The sequence below is a fragment of the Pantherophis guttatus genome, chromosome 3 (assembly GCF_059756535.1).
Source record: "Pantherophis guttatus breed Tessera chromosome 3, ASM5975653v1, whole genome shotgun sequence".
NCBI lineage: Eukaryota > Metazoa > Chordata > Lepidosauria > Squamata > Colubridae > Pantherophis > Pantherophis guttatus.
This window is the reverse complement of record NC_142065.1, coordinates 3,886,254-3,907,848: the sequence shown is the minus strand read 5'-3', so window position 1 is coordinate 3,907,848 and position 21,595 is coordinate 3,886,254. Positions and strand designations below refer to the sequence as shown.

Genomic DNA, 21,595 nt, shown 5'->3' with positions numbered 1-21,595 from the left:
ATATTAGCCACCATGGATGCTGTAAAATGGAGGCAAAATGAATGTAAGGATAATTTCTTGTTTGGATTATTTTGGTTTTAACGGACTTGTCTGTTATTCCAGGCAGATGTTCAGACAGGCTCTCTGTTACACCTATAGTCCTATAGGAAGTCTGTTAAATGGAGATTTCACTGTAATGAATGTTTTTCCTTTCCTTTCCCTTTCCTTTCTCCTTCCTCCCTCCCCCTTTCCTTTCCTTTCTCCCCCTTTCCTTTCCTTCCCTTCCCTTCTTTCCTTCCCCTTTCCTTTCTCCTTCCACCCTCCCCCTTTCCTTTCCTTTCTCTCCCTTTCCTTTCCTTTCCTTTCCATCCCTTCCCTTCCCTTCTTTCCTTCCCCTTTCCTTTCTCCTTCCACCCTCCCCCTTTCCTTCCCTTCCCTTCTTTCCTTCCCCTTTCCTTTCCTTTCTTTTTCTTTTCTTTCTCCTTCCCTCCATCCTCCCCCTTTCCTTTCCTTTCTCCTTTCTTTTTTGTTTTCTCCACTTCCTTTCCTTTTCTTCCATTTTTTTTTTTTAATTTGATTTTATATGCCGCCCTTCTCCAGAGACTCAGGGCGGCTTACAATGCGTTAAGCAATAGCCTTCATCCTTTTGTATATTTATACAAAGTCAGCTTATTGCCCCCACAAACTGGGTCCTCATTTCACCTACCTTAGAAAGGATGGAAGGCTGAGTCAACCTTGAGCCTTGGAGAGATTCGAACCTGCAGTAATTGCAGGCAGCTGGTCTTAATAACAGGGTGCCTTAGACCACTGTACTACCAAGGCCCATTTACTTTCACTTTCACTTTTAATCTTCCTGTTCTGAGGTCCCCGTAGTAGGGAAAGGGAATATGTTGACCTCTTCTTCTTTATGGCAGCTCCTCAAGTGTAATTTATGTATTTTATATTTATAACTTATAAAAATACAACGTGCAAATTTCCATGGACTAAAAGACCTCCGTCCAACCCTATTATTGTTCTGTCATTTTGTCCTTCCAAAGGAAGGTTTCTCAACCTTAAGAACTTCAAGAAAGGTGGACGTATTATTCCCAGAATTTATGGTCCTGCCTTGTGCTATAAATCCATCCCATCAAAGGGTTTTTTCCTCTTTTTAAAAGCAACAGTAACCAAAAAACCCAGACAAACAAATAATAAAGTTTGCATTTTTTCTAGGAGCCACACTTTCTCTGCTTGCCTAAGTGTGCATTTCTATTGTCCTTTTTTGTAACATTCCCCACAATACCCAACTTAATACTTCAACAAAGTTTGCCGATAGTTCCCCCATTTAATTCAGAATTATGGACTTTTTTTTTTTTTTTGACCTGTACACAATTTTTCCAAGCTAAGAAATCGTTCCAGATTTTCCGTGCTGAGCACCATAAATTTTATGCTCGTTGGTGTCACAAGAGTTTCCATTTTAGGCAGCTATGTTGTGAAGTTGGAGAAGAAACTAGTGACAAATTTCCCCTTGAAGACAGGATTTAAACCGCTAGCAAATTACATGACCGTTAATTTGAACTAACTCAGTATTTCTCAACTTTGGCAATTTTCAGACATGTGGACTTCAATTCCCAGAATTCCCCAGCCATCTCTCTCTCTCTCTCTCTCTCTCTCTCTCTCTCTCCCTACCTACCTACCTACCTACCTACTTACCTTTCTATTCTATCTATCTATCTATCTATCTATCTATCTATCTATCTATCTATCTATCTATCTACTACCTACCTACCTACCATCTGTATCAGCTATCTGCTATGTATATCTATCATCTATGTATATCCATCAATCACGTCTGTCTGTCTATGTATATATCTATCATCTTATCTATCTCCATCCATCCATCCATCAATCCATCCATCTATCTATCTATCTATCTATCTATCTATCTATCTATCTATCTATCTATCTATCATCTATCTGTCTGTCTGTCTGTCTGTCATTTGTATCAGCTATCTGCTATGTATATCTATCGTCTGTCTATCTATGTATATATATCTATCATTCTATCTATCTATCTATCTATCTATCTATCTATCTATCTATCATCTATCATCCATCCATCCATCTTCTCTCTCTCTCTCTCTCTCTCTCTCTCTCTCTCATCTCTCATCTCTTTCTCTATCATTTACGGGACTGCCTGCTGCCGCAAACGGCCTCCCACCAGCCGGTATGCTCTCACAGAGAGGGGCTCCTCCGGGTGCCGTCGGCCAAACAATGTCGGCTGGCGGCCCCCAGGGGGAGAGCCTTCTCTGTGGGGGCACCTACGATCTGGAACGAGCTCCCCCCGGAGATATGGAGGATCCCGGATCTGTGCTCCTTCTGCCACACTCTCAAGACCTTTTTATTTCACTAGGCTGGTCTGGCCTAACCTCTCCCATTCTTTTTTTAATGTAAATTTTAATGTAAATTTTAATTTGTTCTTAACCTGGGGTTTTAAATTTGTCTTGGGCTAAATTGGTTTAATTCGATTTTACTTCTGCTCTTAAATTTTTGTATTCTATGTGTTTTATCTTGTGCCTGTGCACCGCCCTGAGTCCTTCGGGAGTAGGGCGGTATATAAATCAAATAAAATGAAATGAAAATGCAAAATCATCTATCTATCTGTCTATATATCATATTTCTCTCTCTCTCCCTCCCTCCCTCCCTCCCTCCCTCCCTCCCTCCCTCTCTCTCTCTCTCTGGTATTGCAGGCTAGCTCTGCCCATTGCCAGGAGTTCAGTTCTGTTGTGGCTTCGTTACCTGAGCCTGTGTCATCGTCAGGAGAGGACTCCGAGAGTGAAGGAGAGGAGTTGGCAAGGCCTCCCTCTCCAGGACCCTCCTCTCTGGCAATGCCTTCGGGGTCCGCCGAAGGGCAAGAGATAGGGCCGGGGCCAAGCACGTCCACGCAGCCACAGATGGACAGTGATGAGGGTAATGAGTCTTGGCTGGACCCACGCCAGCGTCGCAGAGATAAGCGCGCGCAACAGAAGAAAGGGCGTGCCCGAGATTAGGCTGAGTCACTGGACCACACCCCACAGGATATAAAAGGGAGCGTGGTAGCCAGTCAAACTTTGTGACGAACAAAGCTGAAAGCTTCCACGCCATTCTGCATTGCCGGACTTTTGCTTTAAGACTTTGCTGGAGTATCTCTGGACTTGATTTAATTCCGTAATTATTGAGCTGCTTTCCTTTGATGTACCAGAAGTGGGGAGAAGTTATCTCTCCTCTTTGTAAATAATAAACTCTTGGCAGGCAGCCACTAGGTTGTTGCCAAGTTCCGTTATCATAAGGAAAAGGATTTTGCCAGCTGGTTTGGTCTTTAACTCCTGAACGTCTGTTGGTGTGTGTGCGTGGGGTTGGGGACAGAACAAGTCCTCACCGGCTCAAGGTTTGACCCATCCTTCCATCCTTCTGAGGTCGGTAAAATGACCCCGATGGTTGAGTGGGGCAAGAGGCTGACTCTGTAAACCGCTTAGAGAGAGCTCGGAAGTACTGTGAAGTGGCATGTAGTCGGTATATAGCAGTAATAGTGCTATTTTGTGAATTTCTGACAAGAAAAGTCAGAAGGGAAACCAGATTCACTTCGTGTTACTACTTTAACAGCTGCAGGAATTTCACATGACAACTGTGGTAAGAAAGTTGTTAAAAATGGACCAGATTAGATTCTGGGGGGGGGGGGAAAGGGGGGGATCCTATTGCTTTAAGAATGATCTTTGCTATAATGAATGGATTCCTAAAAGCATTAGGGAACTTTTCTTGGCTGGCAGGGAAGACAGAAAAATCCAGGCTACTTAATGAGTAACAGAGAGGGGTGTGCTTGTACCAGCTCCAAAAATCCTTCCTCCAAATCATCTCCATAACTTCCTTGTTTTTCTCAGAAGGAGACAAAAACTGCAGGAAAATGAGACCACTCTGGAGGAACTAAGATCCCAGATTCCAAGGGAATCACTGCTGGGGGATTCCTGTGGCACAAAATAGAACGGAGACAAGCTTTTGGACAGATGCATCTTATATATTTGGTGTATATAATTTGGTACTTTGGTAGAAATAAGTTGTTTTATGTTTATTTTAATATATTGACCAAGCAGGAGATAATTCAGAAATTTGCAGGGTCAAAGGCTCTGCTATCTGGCTGACTTTAGCTGATGTTCATTTAAAGAGGGGGGGGGAAGATTTGTACTAGGAATGGGCACCACCAGGAAATCGCTAGGTGGTAAAGAAGAGGAAGACAAAAATAGTGAAGTGAAGTAAAAAGTGAAGCAGTGGTGAAATCTAAACCGGTGCACTACCGGTTTGCTGGCTGCCCATGCGCAGTGCACACCACATACGAAATGTGAGATGTGCGTGCATAGTGCATGGCAAAAGGAGGCATGCGGTAAGTAGAACAGTGCACAGGGGTGTGATCAGCTGTGGCACGCAATCTTTTTTATTTATTTATTTATTTTAATTTGACTTATATGCCGCCCTTCTCCGGAGACTCAGGGCGGCTTACAATGCGTTAAGCAATAGCCTTCATCCTTTTTGTATATTTATACAAAGTCAGCTTATTGCCCCCACAAACTGGGTCCTCATTTCACCTACCTTAGAAAGGATGGAAGGCTGAGTCAACCTTGAGCCTTGGAGAGATTCGAACCAGCAGAAATTGCAGGCAGCTGTGTTAATAACAGGGTGCTTTAGACCACTGTACTATCAAGGCTCTTATAAATTTTATTTTATATTTTATATTTTATTTTTTTAAAGCATTGCTTTTAAAGTTTTTTTTAAAAAGCCTCTGACGATCGCGCTGCTCGGCTGTGATCGTCAGAGGCTTTTTTTTAACCTTTTAAAAGAATTTGTTTTATAACTTCTTCGGCCGAAGAGATTGTAGACAAAATGCTTTTGAAAGTTAAAAAAAAAAAAAGCCTCGGATGATCAGCTGGGCATAGGCATGGGGGGCCGGGCGCAGGGATTTTTGCTACCGGTTCTCCGAACCACCCGCCGCCATCGCTATCGAATCGGGCAAACCGGTTCGAACCGGGAGCATTTCACCCCTGAAGTGAAAGTGGGGTGGGGTGTGGGGTGTTTAAGATAAGGTAAGATGACATAAAAATAATAAAGTAAAAGCAAAACATAAAATAAATACAATAGAATAAATACATAAAATAAAACACAAAGTATAAAATAAAGAAAGAAAATATAAAAGAAAATAAAAAAATTAATAAAAAATAAAAGAAAATAATAAAAATAAACAAAAATAAACAACAAAAATAAACAAAAATATACAAAAATTAAAAAAATAATAAAAATAAGAATTAATCTCTTCCATTACAGTGTAATGTCCATTTCACAGATCCTCCTATAGGACTTTTGATGTGACAGATTAACTCTCTATCTGCCCGGAAAAACAGCCAAGTTGGCTAAAACCAAAATAATCAAGGCAAGGTGTTTATATTTAACTTTATTCACACACACACACACACACACACACACACACACACACACACACACACGAGACGTGGTATTCAGCAGGTTCTGACCAGTTCTAGAGAACCGGGAGCGGAAATTTTGAGTAGTTTGGAGAACTATTGGTAGTAAAAATTCTAACTGACCCCCATCTATTCTCTGCCTCCCGAGTCCCAGCTGATCGGGAGGAAATTAGACTCATCCCCATTTCCTCTAAAGGTAAAGGTTCCCATCGCACATATGTGCTAGTCGTTCCCGACTCTAGAGGACGGTGCTCATCTCCGTTTCAAAGCCGAAGAGCCAGCACTGTCCGAAGACGTCTCCGTGGTCATGTGGCCGGCATGACTCAACGCCAAAGGTGCACGGAACGCTGTTCCCTTCCCACCAAAGGTGGTACCTATTTTTCTACTTGCATTTTTTTACCTGCTTTCAAACTGCTAGGTTGGCAGAAGCTGGGACAAGTCACGGGAGCTCACCCCGTTACGCGGCACTTGGGATTCGAACCACTGAACTGCCGACCTTTCGATCGACAACGTCTTAGCCACTGAGCCAAACACAATTCCTGCAACCATCTTCCTGTGTTTTAATCATCTTAGTTGCTCTTCTCTGCACTTTTTTCCAAAGTCTCAACATCTTTTTTTGTAATGTGGCGACCGAAACTGGGTGCAGGATTCCAAGTGTGGCCTTAGCTAAAGGCTTTATAAAGTCCATCGTAATCACATGTCCAGAATTTAGGGTTTCCTGCCCAGAAAACTTACTCTCCTGTTCGGTTCGGCTGGAAAATCGGTTTTTGTCTTCCTTGCCAACATCTGAAGCTCATTTGCAAAGGATGAGGAAGTAAGAAGAGAGCTACGTTTGTTGTGTATTGTACGAAACACCCTTGGACTGTTTGCAATCCAGAGAGAAGCTAGCTGGATCCTGTCTTTGCTTAAAAGGAAGATGACTCTATGACCACAAGGTGAGTTCTAGTCCCACTTTAGGCATGAAAGCCACCTGGATGACTATGGGCAAATCCCCAGGAGATGGTGAGTTCTAGCTCTTCCTTAGACATGAAACCCACCTGGATGACTATGGACGAATCACCAGGAGATGGTGAATTCTAGTTCTGTTTTAGGCATGAAAGCCACCTGGTTTACTTTGGGTGAATCAACAGGAGATGGTGAGTTCTAGCTCTTCCTTAGGCATGAAAGCCACCTGGATGACTATGGGCGAATCACCAGGAAACAGTGAGTTCTAGTTCTGTCTTAGGCATGAAACCCACCTGGATGACTTTGGGCGAATCACCAGGTGATGGTGAGTTCTAGTTCTGTCTTAGTCATGAAAGCCATCTGGATGACTTTGGGTGAATCACCAGGTGATGGTGAGTTCTAGCTCTTCCTTAGGCATGAAAGCCACCTGGTTGACTTTGGGTGAATCACCAGGTGATCGTGAGTTCTAGCTCTTCCTTAGGCATGAAACCCACCTGAATGACTATGGGTGAATCACCAGGTGATCGTGAGTTCTAGCTCTTCCTTAGGCATGAAACCCACCTGAATGACTATGGGTGAATCACCAGGTGATGGTGAGTTCTAGTTCTATTTTAGGCATGAAACCCCCCTGGATGACTATGGGTGAATCACCCGGTGACGTGAGTTCTAGTTCTATTTTAGGCATGAAACCCACCTGGATGACTATGGGTGAATCACCAGATGACGGTGAGTTCTAGGCATGAAAGCCACTGGATGACTTTGGATGAATCCCCAGATGATGAGTTCTACCTCTTCCTTAGGCATGAAACCCACCTGGATGACTATGGACAAATCACCAGGTGATCGTGAGTTCTAGCTCTGTCTTAGACATGAAAGCCACTGGATGACTTTGGATGAATCCCCATGTCACTGCGTTATTTTATTTGCCAGCTGAACTCATCATTTCTGGACTGTCAGACTCTCCGTAGCTTGCCAACTTCTTATCAGTAATCTACGTGTTTCCGTATCCACCCACATTCCTTCACACTCTCTTTCCTTTGTTCTCTTTCCAGCAAGGTCCGGCTGAGATAGCCGGCAAGAATTACTTTAAAAAATGTAGCAATTAACTTTTCTTAGTTAGTGAGGTGTTTTATTTTCTTTATAACAAATAAATGAGTTTTATTAGAAACCTTTCTTCGCGTTTCTTTTTCAGAATATTGCAAACAAGGAGGAGCCTCGATTCATCTCCTCTAATTAAACCAGGGTAATTAGTCCCAGAGCCAAACATGGGATTAATAAATGCCCTGACACCCCAGGAGACGGTGAGTTCTAGTCCCACCTTAGCCATGAAAGGGGCTGTTGGGAGATTTGGGTCTAGTCACCAGGAGACGGTGGGCAGGTAAGTAGATTTCATCCCTGCATTGTGCCCCAAACAATAATAAACAATAGCAAAGGCAGAATAAAACAAATCAAATAAATAAAAATCAAACGATGATGCATACATTATGGCATGATTCTACATCCACCGTTTCCTTCCTGTGTCAAAACATTGCACGGATGTGTGCAAAGCATAAACAGTGACAGTGGTGCACATGTTTTATTATTGGCCCACCCCAGGGGAATTCTGGGAATGGAAGTCCACGCATCTTAAAGGTTGCCCAGCTGGAGAAACATGGCTTTAAAGCAGTGTTTCTCAACCTTGGTAGCTTGAAGATGGGTGGACTTCAACTCCCAGAATCCCCCAGCCAGCAGCGCTGGCTGGGGGATTCCTGGGAGGTGAAGTCCACCCATCTTCAAGCTTCCAAGGTTGAGAAACATAGCTTTAAACAATGGTTTTCAAATCAGCCACGGCATGAAACACAACTGAGTCCTAGTTTCTTTTCAAGTCCCAATGCTGCATCTAACGGCAGGATGATCAGCCCGCAGGAAGCTTTTAATTAAAGTTGCAGGAGGCTTTTGCTGAATGGCACTCCCTCCTGTGAATATGTTTCGCATCAAAAGATGAGGACAGCCACAGAATATAAGCTTATAATGAGCCCCATGTGAACTTCTGTTTTTCATTTGCTTGTAGATAAAACAACAAAACAACTTCTGGCAGTGCTCAATATTGTCGGCTTGCATCCTTCTTATGCCTGGCACGGAAGATTGTACCTTAACAGAATAACAAGAGTTGGAAAGGGCCTTGGAGGTCATCTAGTCCAGCCTTGGGTCAAAGCGGGTCCAAAGTCACTCAATCAGCTTTGATGCCTAAAGCGGGACTAAAACTCTCAATCTCCTGGTCATTGGCCCAAAGTCACCCATCCAGCTTTCATGCCTAAAGTGGGACTAGAACTCTCCATCTCCTGGTCATTGGCCCAAAGTTACCCATCCAGCTTTCATGCCTAAAGTGGGACTAGAACTCTCCATCTCCTGGTCATTGGCCCTAAGTCACCCATCCAGCTTTCATGCCTAAAGTGGGACTAGAACTCTCCATCTCCTGGTCATTGACCCAAAGTTACCCAGCCAGCTTTCATGCCTAAAGTGGGACTAGAACTCTCCATCTCCTGGTCATTGGCCCTAAGTCACCCAGCCGGCTTTCATGCCTAAAGTGGGACTAGAACTCTCCATCTCCTGGTCATTGACCCAAAGTTACCCAGCCAGCTTTCGTGCCTAAAGTGGGACTAGAACTCACCATCTCCTGGTGATTGACCCTAAGTCACCCATCCAGCTTTCATGCCTAAAGTGGGACTAGAACTCTCCATCTCCTGGTCATTGGCCCAAAGTTACCCAGCCGGCTTTCATGCCTAAAGTGGGACTAGAACTCTCCATCTCCTGGTCATTGGCCCAAAGTTACCCATCCAGCTTTCATGCCTAAAGTGGGACTAGAACTCTCCATCTCCTGGTCATTGGCCCAAAGTTACCCAGCCAGCTTTCATGCCTAAAGTGGGACTAGAACTCACCATCTCCTGGTGATTGACCCAAAGTCACCGAGCCAGCTTTGATGCCTAAAGTGGGACTAGAACTCTCCATCTCCTGGTGATTGACCCAAAGTTACCCATCCAGCTTTGATGCCTAAAGTGGGACTAGAATTCTCCATCTTCTAGTAATTGGCCCAAACTAAATTTTGCCCAGTTTTACGACCTTCCTTCCCACATTTGTTAAGTGAATCAGTGATGTAGTTAAGTTGGTAACACAATTGTTAAATGAATCTGACTTCCGCATTGATTTTCCTTCTCAGAAGGTCGCAGAAGGGGAATCACATGTTCCTTGAGACACTGCAACAGTCATAAGTACATGCCAGTTGCCAAGTGTCCCAATTTTGAACATGTGACCATGGGGATCGCTACAGTGGTCGTAAGTGTGAAAAATGGTCATAAGTCACTTTTTTTCCAGTGCCGTCGTAACTTTGAATGGTCACAACGAACGGTTGTAAGTCGAGGAGTACTACCTGTACTCTCACAGGGGTCCCTGACCCAAAATGGTTAAGAACCCGTTGCAGAAGAAAGATAAATTAAACACATGAATTAAATTCTACCATTTTTGCCTTTAACAGCATCTAGACCAGTGTTTCTCAACCTTGGAAGCTTGAAGATGGGTGGACTTCAACTCCCAGAATTCCCCCAGCCAGCGCTGCTGGCTGGGGGATTCTGGGAGTTGAAGTCCACCCATCTTCAAGCTACCAAGGTTGAGAAACACTGGTCTAGACTTTGACATGGGTGGAGTTTAAGAGGAAGCAGCCCTAATGCACCTACTCCAGGTCCTTATCTACTATTTCGTGCAGGACTTTCCAGTCCAGCTCGTGCACGAATTGTGCACTGTCAGCTGCCATCTTACACTTGCTTGTGTGCTTCCCTACCATGCAGGGACAGCCTGCCATAAACTCTGGGGAGAGTGGGTAGAAGGGAGGGATGCTTGGGGGAAAGCGAAAGTAGCAGAAACAACAGAAACAGTTACTGCTTTAATTATGCTATCAACACGGGAAACTTCAGAGTTGGTTTTTCCACTAGCCGTGCCGATATGATGCATCCAATAAACATGTTCTTTAAGGGACCTAACTGCCTCGGAGTTCTGATTTCTTTGGATGCGTTACTCGGAACGCTGACACTAGCCCTTCAATTATTATGACAATAGTTGGTTTTTTTTAATGTACAGTGTACCAGCTTTTTCTGTATCATTCTTGCAGTCTGTCAATGTTAATCCGCTTGCAGATCAGTCTTTTCAAGTAAACTTGCTCCTGTTTCAGGGGTGAAATGCTACCGGTTCACTACCAGTGAAACTACCAGTTTGTGTGAACCGGTAGTAAAAAGAAAAAAGACACCGGTAGTTTAAAAAGTTAAAAAAGCTACCGGTCCCTCCAAACTGGTGTTTCCGATGATCAGCTGTGCTGCGCGGTTTAGCTTTGCTAAAAAGCAGCTGTACCGCGCGGTACAGCTGATCCCCCCTTGCTGTTCTATTTACCTTCCGGAGCCTCCTTTTGGCATGTACTGCACATGATTTCTAGCAAAGCTAAACCGCGCGGCACAGCTGATCCACCCCTTGCTATTCTACTTACATTCCCAAGCCTCCTTTTGGCGTGTACTGCGCATGCTTTCTAGCAAAGCTAAACCGCGCAGCACAGCTGATCTACCCCTTGTAGTTCTACTTACTTTCCCAAGCCTCCTTTTGGGGTGTACTGCAAATGCTTTCTAGCAAAGCTAAACCGTGCGGTACAGCTGATCCCCCCTTGCTGTTCTATTTACCTTCCGAAGCCTCCTTTTGGCGTGTACTGCACATGATTTCTAGCGAAGCTAAATCACGTGGCACAGCTGATCCCCCCCCGTTGTTCTACTTACCTTCCCAATTGTGCATGTGTGCGTTTAGCGCATGTTTGGCGTGCACTGTGCATGTGCATGCAGCGTGCATTTCACGCAGCGCGCATGTGCAGCCAGCAAACCAGTAGCAAACCGGTTCAGATTTCATCACTGTCCTGTTTCACAAAATCTTCTAAACACACCCTGACTATAGAGGCAGAAACTCTTAAAATTAATTTCTGAGTCCATTCTTCAAAAATATCCTTCAGTATATCCAACCATATGATATTTTGCTCCATTCTACATCAGTAAGTCAAATGTAGGTGTTTTTCTTTTTCCTCCTTTAATCTTAATCTTTAGTTTCTTCGGGCTCCCTCTTGTGTTCAAAGTCCCACCCGGTCGTGTTTTTTAAGAATTCAAAACAAAAGCATTTCCCATGGGGAGGATCCTTAATTCCAAAATCTAATTTCCAATCTACGTAAACCCTTAGTCATTTGCAACTTTCCAAAATGAAAGCTCTAATCACCTTCCGCTATTTATTCCATAATAGTCCTTCAAGTTGTTTTTAAAACGTCTTTTACTAAGGATTGACAGGAACTCACTCAGTGCAGCAAAACCTGCGAATTCAATGGGTTTTAAGAGCTGAAAAGCATTAAAAAAGCGATTTCCAAAAGAGATTGAGAGGTGAAATTCAGTGAACATCACGCCCGTAAAGACTACATTATGCTATGACTCCCAGCAACTCGATTCACAGATTAACCATAAAAGCCTCAATTCCTGCGGTCTACCCACAAGAAGCAGCTGTCCGGAGTACATGTGGGCAATCTCATGATCACCCCTTTTCCTGTAGAGATTTAGCTGGCCGATAAAATGCCATCTCCTCGCCAATCTCACCATGACTCTGCTCCTTCAGAGACATCTAATTCACCATGAAATCTCACCAGAAGTTCACAAACTTTTCCTCCTGCTAGCAACAATATTGTTGTGGCTCCTGAGTTGCCTGAGCCTGGGCTATCGACAGATGCAGACTCTGAGAGTGAGGGAGAGGAGTTGGCAAGGTCTCCCTCTCCAGGACCCTCCTCTCTGGCAATGCCTCTGGAGGACACCGAAGGCCAAACGATAGGCCCAGAGCCAAGCACGTCCCCGCAGCCACAGGTGGACAGCGACAAAGAAGATAAGTGCTGGCTGGACCCTTGGCAGAGGCTCAGGGAGAAGGGTGCACAGCAGATGGGAAGGCGTGCCAGAGATTAGCTGAGTCACTGGACCACACCCCACAGGGTATAAATGTGGGTGTGGTAGCCGGTTCAGTTTGTGATGAGCAAAAACTAGAAATAATCCATGATCTCTGCGTTACTGGACTTTGCCTGCTTTATCGGACTGCATTTGGATTAATCCTTGTATTGTTGAAACCCTGCCTGCTTTATCGGAATGCTTGCAGTCTAATCTTTGTTTTGTGTGAGTAAAGTCTGAATTGGCAGCTAGCCACTGGGTTGCTGCCAGCTTTATCTTCAAAGAGTTTTGTCATGTGGCTTATTAACTCCGGGTTGTCTGTGAGGGTGCGTGAGTGGTATGGGGACAGAACAAATATCTGATAATTGTTACAACTCATTAAGAGTGCTATATCCCCAAGACTTTAACCGTAGACTGTCTACTGTAGACCTCACCCCCTTCCTAAGAGACCAGCGTGCCTACCATCCCTGCCCTAATGTTTTCTTTTATTCATATCCTTTTCATGTATTTATAATTATGTTTACACTTGCATCTGTCATAAAATACATGCTTGATGAAATAAATAAATAAATAAATATTGGTATAAGCAGATTTGAAATTTTTGATACAACAGCTTACTCAAGGAATCAGCAAGAATACTCCCACCAACACTGATAAAGCAAGCCACATGTATATAAAAAGAGAGCAAACCCCTTTCCCTTCTAGTACTGATGATGTTGCTTAGTTGGGTAATGAAATGTCTACAAAATAACAACCAAGCTCAGAAAACACCAAGGACCACAAAGTCCTCCTTTTCTTCCTCTTCTTCCTCCTCCTCTTCCTCCTCCTCTACTTCTCCTTCTCCTCCAGTCTGCAAACCCCACTCCCTTCTAGTACTGATGTTGTGACCTAGGCTTCCTGAGTCATTAAAACACACGAGTAGTCCCAAAAACCACGTTTATTGTAACAGCTGTGAATTACGTTCATTCACAGCTGAGTCCCAATTAGTTGCAAAAAGTCCTTCGGGAGAAGTCCTTCGGGATAATCACCCACCTTTATCTCCCTTGACACGTTGCCAGAGACCTACTTGGCAAAGCCACACGAAGTCCAGAATCAAATAGAGATACCAACTGGGAACAGAGTTAGCAATGTTGCTTTCTTGCAAAGGGCCCACATGCCTTTGCTCCTCTTTTAAGCCTTCTGGGAGGGGCCAATCATCTCCAGGCCTCACTCCCGAGTCGTCCCTTTTGTTTTAACTGTTCGTGCCTTCTGGCAGCTCTGCGCATGCGCGCACTGGGAACAGGCTCCTCCTGTTCCTCTGCCTCTCTGCTGTCCGACTCTGGAGGCTCTGGAGTCCACGCATAACTCCCAGATGGCCCTGGCCCCATTTCTGCCTCCGACGCAGAGCCCTCGTCTGGGCCTTCCCCAGACTCCAGGACTGGCCCATGGTCCTCCCCAGCCTCCTCACTGTCTGACTCTGCTGCCAGCTCTGCAGGCTGCTGGTGGACCACAACAATTGCTGATATTATCTAGTTAGGCCATGAAACATCTGCAAGCAAACCACCAAGCTCAGAGACCCCCAAGGACCCCACAGTTCAACCTTACAAATATTCTCTTCTATAGATTTGGAATTAAAACTGATCCATCAAAAAATGGGGTTTTTTCCAAATTTAATGGACATAAGGCAGGACCAGAATGCACCTGTTCTGTCCCCAACCACACGCACACACACCAACAGACGTTCAAGAGTTAAAGACCAAACCAGCCGGCAAAATCCTTTTCCTTATGATAACAGAACTTGGCAACAACCTAGTGGCTGCCTGCCAAGAGTTTATTATTTACGAAGAGGAGAGATAACTTCTCCCCACTCCTGGTACATCAAAAGAAACAGCTCAATAATTACGGAGTCAATCAAGTCCAGAGATAATCCAGCAAAGTCTATAGCAAAAAGTCCGGCAATGCAGAATGGCGTGGAAGCTTTCAGCTTTGTTCGTCACAAGGTTTGACTGGCCACCACGCTCCCTTTTATATCCTGTGGGGTGTGGTCCAGTGACTCAGCCTAATCTCGGGCACGCCTTTTCTTCTGTTGCGCGCGTTTATCTCTGCGACGCTGGCGTGGATCCAGCCAAGACTCATTACCCTCATCACTGTCCACCTGTGGCTGCGTGGACATGCTTGGCTCCGGCCCTATCTCTTGCCCTTCGGTGTCCTCCGGAGGCATTGCCAGAGAGGAGGGTCCTGGAGAGGGAGGCCTTGCCAACTCCTCTCCTTCACTCTCAGAGTCCTCTCCTGCCGATGACACAGGCTCAGGTAACGGAGCCACAACAGCACCGTCCCCTGAGGATTGTCCCAAACTCATCCAGGTAAGTTTCATGCCTAAGACAGAGCTAGAACTCACCATCTCCTGGTGATTCACCCATAATCATCCAGGTGGGTTTCATGCCTAAGGAAGAGCTAGATGTCACCATCTCCAGGTGATTGGCCCAAAGTTAGCCAGCTGGCTTTCAGGCCTTAAGGTGGGACTAGAACTCACCGTCTCCTGGTTGCTAGCCTGGTGCCTTAACCACTAGACCAGTGATGGCTAACCTTTTCAGCACTGAGTGCGGAAAGCGCACACATGTGCACATGCCCATCCATAGTGCAATGCATGCGTGACACCACCACCCCGTGTGCCCTCTCGCATGCCCACACAACCATGTGTGCGCCCTCTCTGCATGTGTCCCGCACATGCCCGCGTGACCCCCTGCACGCACCCCATCTCCACATGTGTGTGCGACCCCCATGCTTACACGTGTGATCCCTACGTGCACCCCACCCTCCCCTCTACATGTGTGTGTGACCCAACATTACCCTGCGCATGTGCGTGTACCTCCCACATGTGCCCCACTCCCCGCATGCATGGCAGAGACCCAAAAACCAGCTGGCTGGCAGGAGGCACGTGTACATGCATGGAAGAGCTGAGCTAGGGCGACAGCTTGTGTGCCCATAGAGAGGGCACCTGTGGCACGTGTCCCATAGGTTCACCATCACGGCACTAAACCAAACTGAATCTCGTTGTCCTTTTTTTGCTGTTTGCACATTTTGTCCTTCCTCTTTTTCTCCAACCCTCCAGTTGCCGTCTTCGCTAGACGTTGCTCACACGAAGAGCAAGGCACATTCTTTGTTCTGTCACTGCCTCGGAGCGACTTCGAGAATGACTTCTTTGTAGAATTTCGTTGGCGACGGGGTCTTGATGCGCGGTACAAGACACCTTCGGAGACCGCGTTGTGTTGGAAAATGCCGATCATACGAATTTCTCCAGATGGTCGGAGAACAAGAGGAAGGCCAAAGAAAACCTGGCGCCCAACATTTCAGGAAGACCGGAGACAATATCAGCCTTCAATGGAAAAGATGCACCTCTCCTGCGGGAGCTGCATTGGCTCCCAGTGGACTTCCGGGTGCGCTTCAAGGTGTTGGTTACCACCTTTAAAGCGCTCCATGGCATCGGACCTGGGTATTTGCGGGACCGCCTTCTGCTGCCGATAGCCTCCCACCGGCCAGTACGCTCCCACAGAGAGGGTCTCCTCAGGGTGCCGTCAGCTAGGCAGTGTCGGCTGGCGACCCCCAGGGGGAGGGCCTTCTCTGTGGCAGCTCCTGCCCTCTGGAACGATTTGCCCCCGGAGATACGAAGGATATCAGATCTCCGGGCTTTTCGCCATGCCCTAAAAACTTTTTTCTTCCATCAAGCAGGGCTGGCGTGAACCCCCACCCCCACCTCCCCATTTTTGAGATATTAGATTTTTTAATTGTTTAATGGGTTTTAGTCGTAAGGTTCTTAATTTTCGGCCAAAGGGTATAATCCTTTTAAATTTTTAAATTTTGTATTGGATGTTTTTTTACTTGGCTGTGCACTGCCCTGAGTCCACCAGGAGAAGGGCGGTATACAAATTTAAATAAAATAAAATAAAAATAAAATGCAGAGGCTGTCGCTGCAGACCGAAAAACAGGACAGCCCAGGATGGGATAAACCCCATTTTCACCACTGCAGAATAACAGAATAAAAAGAGTATATCTGTCTCTGTGTGTGTGTGTGTGTTTAGGGGGGGTATGTATGTATATAAGGTAAGTATGTATGTATATAAGCTGTTTTGAAAGTGGGCATCGGAATTTGACTTTAATGTGTGCCATCTGACAGTAAAAGTTATCTTGTCTCCTCATCTCATCTCATCTCATATCTTATCAATGGAATGGAATGGAACAGAAAGGAGAAGAGAGGAGAGGAGAGGAGTGGAGTGGAGTGGAGTGGAATGGAATGGAATGGAATGGAATACAGAATACAGAATACAGAATACAGAATATAGAATACAGAATATAGAATACAGAATATAGAACACAGAATACAGAATATAGAATATAGAATACAGAATATAGAATATAGAACACAGAATACAGAATACAGAATATAGAACACAGAATACAGAATATAGAATATAGAATACAGAATACAGAATACAGAATATAGAATACAGAATATAGAATATAGAATACAGAATACAGAATACAGAATGTAGAATACAGAATACAGAATACAGAATATAGAATATAGAATAGAATCAGGGGTGGGTTCTAATTTTTTTTACTACCGGTTCTGTGGGCGTGGCTTCTTTTGTGGGCGTGGCTTGATGGTCATGTGACAATTATTTAGGATTTAGCAGAGGTACTGGTCTACCAGGCTTTTAACTGCTTGCAGAGCTGTACCGGTCTACTCATGTATTTTTGCAGGCACCGGTCTACTCATTTGTTTTCTTTTAACACTGATCAGCTGTAGGGCGGCCCTTTGAAGCCCCGGCAAGAGTTTAAACAGTTTTTTTCCTTCTAGCCCATCAGCTGGGACTCAGGAGGCAGCAACAGATTGGGGGTGGGGCCAAATAAAAGGTAAGAATAATGCGGGGGGTGGGGGCCGGAGGGGCGGGGAGGCAGAACCAGTTCGGTGACATCGGGAGAACCGCGCCGAACCAGGAGGAACCCACCACTGAATAGAATAGAATAGAATAGAATAGAATAGAATAGAATAGAATAGAATAGAATAGAATAGAATAGAATAGAATAGAATAGTTGGAAGGGACATTGGAGGTCTTCTAGTCCAGCCCCCTGCTCAGGCAGGAAACCCTATAGCTGTGATGGCGAACCTATGGCACACGTGCCACAGGTGGCACGCGTAGCCATATTGGTGGGCACGCGAGCTAAGCTCGGTGTGCATGTGTGCGCCGGTCAGCTGATTTTCGGGCCTTCTGGGCCCACCAGAAATAGGGAAACAGGCTGTTTCCTGCTTCTGGAGGGCCTCAGGGGGTGGTGGGGAAGGCTTGTTTTTCTCTCCCCCCCCCCAGGCTCCAGAGCCTTTTTAGGAGACTGGGGAGGGCAAAAACTGCCTTCCCCACCCCCCAGAAACCCTCTGGAGGCCGGAAACGGCCCATTTGCCAACTTCTGGTAGGACCGGAAGTTGGCAAACAGGCCGTTTTTGGCCTCTGGAGGGCCTCCAGGTGGGTGGGGAAGGCTGTTTTTGCCCTCCCCAGACTTCTTGCTGAATGAGTCAGATTGTCTTGTGGCACCGAGTTCCACAAGCTACGAGAGGGATGGGCAAAGAAATATTGGAGGGTTTTCCCCCCCCCCTTAAATTGACTGTCAATAAACTCCACTCAGTGAATGAAACTTCAAAGTGGACCCTCTTAAAGTTATGTGAATATTATCTGGTGCTTCGTTTTTTGGGAGACGTTTTCATTCCACCTCATCCATCCCACGACGACGCCAATGACGCATCCGTCCGTGGAGGAATGATGGAAACACCGATCCCTTCATTATCCAAGGATAATTAAATTAGCGAGAATACTCTTTCACGAAAAAGGATGATGGGCAGAACACACTGTTCCCCCCCCCACCCTAATTTTCCAAGGATGAATCAGAGTTTTGATTGCAAGGCTGAAGTCATCCGTTTGGGGCACGAGAGCTGGGCCAGGGTACTTATTGCTGCTTTTTATCCATTAAGCTGACCCCAGAATCTCTTTTAAGAAGAGTTTCGACAACCGTTTGTCTGAAATGGTTTAGGGCAGTGATGGCTAAGCTTTTTGCCGTCGCGTGCCAGGAGGGGGGGCGGGGCAGGCTCGTGCGTGGACATGCTCACACTCATAATTCTATTCGCCCCGCCCCACACATGTGCGTGCAACCCCCCCCTTACCCCTACCCCCGCTCCTGGCACGCGATGGCCTGGTAGGCCTGCTTTTCTTTCTCACCTGGCTCCAGATCCTCTCTATGCATCTGGGGAGGGCGAAAACAGCCTTCCTCACCACCTCGGAGGGCCTCGGAGTTGGGAAACGGCCCATTTCCCAACTTCCAGTTGGACAGGAAGTGAAGTTTTTTGCTGCCTCCAGCCTCCAGAGCCCAAAAATCAGCAAGCCGGCACACGCATGCACGCCGGAGCTGAGTTTGCGTGCCCACCGATATGGCTACGTGTGCCACCTGTGGCACACGTGCCATAGGTTCGCCATCATGGGTTTAGGGTTTCCTGCCTGAGCAGGGGGTTGGACTAGAAGACCTCCAAGGTCCCTTCCAACCCTGTTATGCTATGCTATGCTATGCTATGCTATGCTATGCTATGCTATGCTATGCTATGCTATCCATTATCCTATGCTATCCTATGCTATCCTATGCTATCCTATCCTATCCTATCCTATCCTATCCTATTTCCTTTCCTACCCTTTCCTATCCATTATTCTATTCTATTCTATTCTATTCTATTCTATTCTATTCTATTCTGTTCTGTTCTGTTCTGTTCTGTTCTGTTCTATTCTATTCTATTCTATTCTATTCTATTCTATTCTATTCTATTTCCTTTCCTATCCTTTTCTATCCATTATTCTATTCTATTCTATTCTATTCTATTCTATTCTATTTCCTTTCCTATCCTTTTCTATCCATTATTCTATTCTATTCTATTCTATTCTATTCTATTCTATTCTATTCTATTCTATTCTATTCTATTCTATTCTATTCTATTCTACTCTACTCTACTCTACTCTACTCTACTCCTATTCTATTCTATTCTATTCCAAGAATAATAGAATAACAGAGGAGGAGACCCTGTGCAATCCCAGACGAATGGCTCCGTCCAACCTCTTTTTGAAAACCTCCAGTGAGGGAGCAACCTACAAGTTCTGGTGGCAAGCTCTTCCACCGATTAATTCTTCTCAATTGTCAGGAAATTTCTCCTTCATTCTAGGTTGGTCCTCTCCTTGATTATCCCAAAGGTGCTTTTTTGGAGAGGCAAGTGGATTTCCTTTGTTTTTCCCCTGAAGACGTTTTTCGCATCTCATCCAAGAAGCTTCTTCAGGTGTGAACGGTTGTGTGCCTCTTGAAAAATGCACCTTTGGGACAGCCGTGACCTGAATCTCCATAATGGAGCACCCACAACTTCTAGTGGCAAGCAGTTCCACTGGTTAATTGTCCTCACTGTTAGGAAATTTCTCCTTAGTTCTAGGTTGCTTCTCTCCTTGACTAGTTTCTATCTGTTGCTTCTTGTTCTGTCTTAAGGTGCTTTGGAGAATAGTTTGACTCCCTCTTCTTTGGGGCAGCCCCTCAAATATTGGAAGACTGATATCATGTCTCCCCTAGTCCATCTTTTCATTAAATTAGACATACTGAGTTCCTGCAACTGTTCTTCATATGTTTTAGCCTCCAGCCCCCTAATCATCTTTGTTGCCCTTCTCTGCACTCTTTCCAGAGTCTAAAATTCTTCTTGGTATTATCGTGACCAGAATCGGATGCAATGTGGAAGAACTATAATACTTTATAAACTTTATCTATTGGGTCTAATCTACAACCAGGCACCGAATATATTTTTCCAATAGGTTTTGATCAACCGCAGAACCCTGAAAAATCACCCAAAACAATTCATGCTAAAATACTTTCCCCCCCCCGCAAACGTGGCAACTTTAAGATGTGTGGACTTCAACTCCCAGAATTCCCCGGCCACCATAGGATGGGATAACTGGCAGGGGAATTATGGGAGTTGAAGTGCCCTCATCTTAAATTGTTCAGTTTGGTCTAGTGGTAAAGGCACCTGGATAGAATGGAGGAGATGGTGAGTTCTAGTCCCGCCTTAACCATGAAAGGAGACTGGGTGACTTTGGGCCAATGGCCAGGAGACAGTGAGTTCTAGTCCTGCCTTAACCGTGAAAGTAGAGACTGGGTGACTTTGGGCCAATCGCCAGGAGACTGTGAGTTCTAGTCCCACCTTAGCCATGAATGCAGATTGGGTGACTTTGGGCCAATCCCCAGGAGATGGTGAGTTCTAGTCCCACCTTAACCATGAAAGTAGAGACTGGGTGACTTTGGGCCAATCGCCATGACACAGTGAGTTCTAGTCCCACCTTAGCCATGAATGCAGATTGGGTGACTTTGGGCCAATCCCCAGGAGATGGTGAGTTCTAGTCCCGCCTTAACCATGAAAGTAGACTGGGTGACTTTGGGCCAATTGCCAGGAGACTATGAGTTCTAGTCCCGCCTTAGGCATGAAAGCAAACTGGGTGACTTTGGGCCAATCGCCAGGAGACAGTGAGTTCTAGTCCCGCCTTAACCATGAAAGTAGAGACTGGGTGACTTTGGGCCAATCGCCAGGAGACTGTGAGTTCTAGTCCCGCCTTAACCATGAAAGTAGAGACTGGGTGACTTTGGGCCAATCGCCAGGAGACTGTGAGTTCTAGTCCCGCCTTAACCATGAAAGTAGAGACTGGGTGACTTTGGGCCAATCGCCAGGAGACTGTGAGTTCTAGTCCTGCCTTAGGCATGAAAGCCAACTGGGTGACTTTGGGCCAATCGCCAGGAGACGGTGAGTTCTAGTCCCGCCTTAGCCATGAAAGCAAACTGGGTGACTTTGGGCCAATCCCTCTCTTTCGGCCCAACTCACCTCACAGGGTTATTTTCATTGTTCTAAAAAAAAAATGTTTTTTTGTTTTTTTTAGAAAAGTATTTTTTAAAGTTGCCAAGATTAAGAAACACCGCTTCAGAATCAGAACAACAGCGAAGCTTACACAACACACACAAAACCTTCCACCGCCCTTAAGGCCTAACAATACGCTAACCCACAAGAAAAGCTAACCAAGATTAAACCAAGTTTAGTGGGCGAGGGGAAAATTGTGGGCAACCGGGGTGCCCATCGAAAGCGCAAAAAAGCCACGGAGCTTTCAGAGGGACCACCTGGGT

At 45.5% G+C, this 21,595-nt stretch overlaps 1 protein-coding gene across 2 annotated transcripts in view; it reads right to left on the bottom strand.

Moving 5' to 3' along the window:
- RSPO4 (R-spondin 4) overlaps nucleotides 1-21,595 on the bottom strand; it is a 42,044-nt gene that overhangs the window by 19,037 nt on the left and 1,412 nt on the right. The window lies entirely within an intron of this gene.